The sequence below is a fragment of the Corvus hawaiiensis genome, chromosome 25 (assembly GCF_020740725.1).
Source record: "Corvus hawaiiensis isolate bCorHaw1 chromosome 25, bCorHaw1.pri.cur, whole genome shotgun sequence".
Lineage (NCBI taxonomy): Eukaryota > Metazoa > Chordata > Aves > Passeriformes > Corvidae > Corvus > Corvus hawaiiensis.
Window position 1 is genome coordinate 5,002,915 of NC_063237.1, and position 4,641 is coordinate 5,007,555.

Sequence of the window (4,641 nt, forward strand, 5' to 3'; positions counted from 1 at the left end):
CGGGGTAAGCTCTGTCCTTGGCGTCTCTGTGCTCTCAGTGAGGTTGAGTCTCCCCAGATTATCCTTTATGTGAGCAGCAGGCTTGGAGAGCCCATCTTCCCACCTCTGTTTCACTGCTTTTTGGGTATTTAAGGGCAGAGGAAATTCCCACATCCTTGAGGGCCAGAAGCTGATGGATGCATTTCCAGTTCCCAAGCATTGGTGCCACAAAAGTCCTTCCCTGCAAGGGCATTTCTGAAAAACCCCTCAGCCTGTGCCTGAGTTAAACCTCAGTAGCTCCCACTGGAGGAAAACACTTGGTCCTGTATTCACGGGCCAAAATGAGACTGTTTTGCCCCAGCCCAGAGCTGGATCTCCTCAAGAGGTTGGTTCTGGGCACCACTGGGACCCTCCACCCACTCAAGCCCTTCTGGGGACTTCTGGTTCTGCTCAGTTCAAAGGTCTTGTGTCCATCACAGCATCTCCTTCCTCTGAGGGAGAGGGAGAGACAAAACCCCTGTGGGGTGCTAAAGATGCAGATTCAAGGCCAAAACCAAGGAGATGTAGCACTGACAGCTGGTTAAAAGAGCAACTGTACATCCCTCTGTGCGGACAAGGGTTATTCACATCCCCAGACTGATGAAAGCAGGAGGATTTCCAGAGGATTCCTGGCATGTTTCTACTCCCAGGCACTAAACACCAGCTATTTTTCCCCAGACATCGCCTACACTCAACCTGAAGAGCCAGGATCCCACCAATTCACCGAGGAGCCAGTAAATCCTTCTTGTTTACCCCACAAGGGAGTTGGCAGAGGAGAGAGCTCAGCTCTTTCCCATCAATTCCACTCATTGCCTCCATTACTGTTATTACTGTGATTAAAAAGCAATCACAGAGAAATCTTCTTCCTGTCCTGGAACTGCTGCAGAACGTCTCAGTTCCACCACGGGAGCAGGAGGAGAGTGAGTTACGAGCACTCCCTGCGCTCCTGGGCTCGGTGACACCAGGAAATGGTGATGGAGCTCCTGGCCTGGGCAGTGAGCAGGGCTGGAATGGAGTAATAAACCTTTTTGATGCAGGAGGGTTGGATTAAATGGGCTTTAAAGGGTCCCTCCCAACCCAAATTATTCCATGATTGCCTAAGGAGCAGCAGTGATGGGTCTCTCCCTGGTCCAGCCAGGGAGTGGGGGTGTAGGGGATGCTTGGACACCCAAAGGAGCTGTCAGAGCAAGGCTCAGGGACACCCACAGGGTGACTCGGAGTGAAACCAGCGGCTGTGGCAGCTCTGCGGTGGGGCTGGGTCACGGAATCACAGCATGGTTTGGGTTGGAATGGGCCTTAAAGGTCATCCCGTTCCAAGCCCTGCCATGGACAGGGAAGCCAGCCGCTAGGCTGGGTTACTCGAGGCAGGAGGTGGCTCTGTGGACAGTCCCAGGATGGATCCCGGGGACAGGAGATGGCTCGGGGCCAGTCCATGGGTCAGTCCCGGGGGCATGAGGGTCTCAGGGCTGGTCGCAGGGTGGATCCCAGTGCAAGAGGCAGCTCGGGACTGGTCCCAGGGACAATCCCGGGGGAGGTGGTGGCTCCCGGGACAATCCCAGGAGGGATCCCGGGGCAGGAGGCAGCTGCCGGGGCTGGTCCCAGGGACAATCCCGGGGGAGGTGGTGGCTCCCGGGACAATCCCAGGAGGGATCCCGGGGCAGGAGGCAGCTGCCGGGGCCGGTCCCAGGGACAATCCCGGGGGAGGTGGTGGCTCCCGGGGCAATCCCAGGAGGGATCCCGGAGCAGGAGGTGACTCGGGCCGGTCCCAGGGACAATCCCGGGGGAGGTGGTGGGTCTCGGGACAATCCCAGGAGGGATCCCGGAGCAGGAGGTGACTCGGGGCTGGTCCCAGGGACAATCCCGGGGGAGGTGGTGGCTCCCGGGGCAATCCCAGGAGGGATCCCGGAGCAGGAGGTGACTCGGGGCCGGTCCCAGGGACAATCCCGGGAGGGATCCCGGGGCAGGGGCAGCTGCCGGGGCCGGTCCCAGGTCGCTCCTGCCGGCAGGTGTCAGCGCTCCGCCGCGCTGCATTCCTGCCGGGACCGGCACCTGGAATTCACCCCGCTGCCACCGCATCCATCGCTTCTTACCCCCAAACCCACCGAAACCCGACTGTGACAGGCAGCACAGGGAGCCTGTGCTCAATCCTGCTGCCACATCCATCATCCCGGGCTTCTTAATGGGAATGATGCCAAGGAAAATGCCACTAACCTGGGCACAGACCCTCTGCCCGGGTGTAAATTCCCTGCAATATCCAGCTAAGGATCAAGGCAGCCACTTCCAAAACATTTTGCTCTCATAATCCATTCAGCTCACTCAACCACTTGACTTCAGTCACCAGAGCAACGCAGGCCACTGTTTTATCTTCGTACATATTAACCATAAAGTTTTAAAATGAACAGTGCTTCAGAGGCATAAACAAGAATTACAAAATCTAATTGCTTGTGAACCTTTAAATTCTCGCAATATTTTATAATGACATAAATTTGCCACTCTCTTGCACAAAGATAACACGGAGATAAAGTGTTTGAATTTGCTAATTAGCAAACATAAAACACAGGGACGAGGTCTTAATGAAACTATTGGGATGTTCAATCAAAGGCTATGATAGCTCCTGAATTTTCATTGCCAGGACTCAGATCTTGAGGCTTTTAGCTCTTCAGGCTACAGACCTGGATAAAGCTCCTTACAGGTTAGCATTTCCCTTAACCTGGAAAAAGCAGCCCAGCATTTAAGCCAGATAAAACATGCATGGGTAGTTGTGGTAATTAATTTGCACATTTTAGTGCTTCTAAACGAATAATCTTACACTCTCCCTCAGCCACGTATCCAGTCCTGGAGTAGTAAAGCTCCTTATATATGAAGCAATGAAGGGTGAATGTTCTGTCCTTTCTGTTTGGTTTTATTGGGTCTTCAGTGTTTTGTAAATAAGAGTTTTAATGTTGTAAATGTGAGTTTTCAACACTTCCTCCCTGAGAAGTCAGGCAGCATCAGGACACAGAGGCATGGACCAACAGCAGCAGCTTCCCTGGCACTGCTGACCCTGAACCCCGTGCTCTGGGATGTGCTTTGGGGAGGATTTAAAGCAGATTCTGTCAAACTCTGCCTCAGAGTGTTTGTTTACCCTGTTAGAACCTGGTCCCAGTCAACCTTCCCGTGGCTGGCACCCCAAACCTGGTTCAGTCTGGCCTTGATGAGCTCTAGGAAGAACTTGACAAGTCCGAGATGCCCCCAAATCCTGCTGAAGCTGGGCTAAATGGGCCCACAGATCCCAAGCTTTGCTTGGATTTGCTTTGCTGCCATTGGAGCTGCTCATCACCCTGTGCATCAGCTCAGCATCAGCTCACGCTGATTTTATTCAGTATCTCAGGGCCAGAGTTGGTTGTAGGGTCTCTGCAGCTCAGGCACCACAGCACAGCTGTGTGGGCTTGCAGGGACACTCCCAGAAGGTCTTTTGTGGGATCCTTGGCCCCAAACCCCTGGCAGGAGCGCTGGCACTCGGGATCCAGCCCTGCCTCCCCCTGCTCCAGCAGCCTGACAAACCCCATGCCCTTTTCCCTGCTTTGGCTGCTGTCAGGAGCAGGAAAGCTCCTTAGCAGGGGAACCTCTAAAGGCCACAGCCTGCCCATGCGTGCTCTGCTTCCTTCAAAGGGAAGCTTTACTTCCCATTTTCTCCTCCTGCTCGGGTCCTCCAGGGGACGGCAGCTCCACAGCCGCGCTCTCCCTCCTGCTTATGGATTCTGCGAGTACTTTCCCATTGCAAATCCTGGAGGATTTAATATCCACTCTGTAATCCACTGGCACCAACAGGCATTATCTAACTAAACCTTAAATTGAAAATGCTCGTCTTTTCATTCTCCCCAAGCCGTGCTGAAAAGGACGGGCTCGCCGAGTCCCGTGTAATTTAGTCTCACTCTAATTAAAATCCACCAGGCAGCTCTGCCTGCTGTGACACTCAGCTGGCTGGTGCCACGCGTGGCACAGGCGTTTCAGGGCCTGTGTGGAGCTGAGTCTCCAGCCTGACTCTGCTTTATCAGACCTGCCCCTATCCCATCTCCCCATCTGCTGAATTCTGTGCTTCATTTTGCTCTGGTCAGTCAATTTTTGGCCCTGTTTTGGCTAAAGATTGTCACTGAGGGTGTCCAACTCTTTGTCCCAACCCACTGCCAGACCTCAGCACCAGTGAGCAGCAAGGAACTTTTTCAGAGTCCTGTTTGGCTCCCTGAGGGATGGGAACTGAGCAGTGTCCTCAGAACCTCCCTCCACCCAGGCCTCAGGTGGCAACAACCTGGCTGGGCTAGAAAATTCACCGCTGGGCTTGCAGAGGTGAGCACTCAGCAATATTTATGATTTCCTGCTTTATTAGGGGGGAAAAGAAAGGTCTCAGCCCCAATCAAGCCTGGTTTACACATGGCTGGGGCGATCAACCCTCATTGACACCCTGCAATGGAAAAGGGGAATATTTTGGGGGGGAAAATCAGTGAGGAGGTGCAGGAACAGAGGCAGAGGGGAGGCAGAGCACGGGCAGCTGGCTGAGGGGCCCATCTGCCAGGAGCAGCTGCTCCATGAACACCCCAGATGTGGGGACACTGCCTTTGGGGCCAGCTCTTTCCTCACACCCCC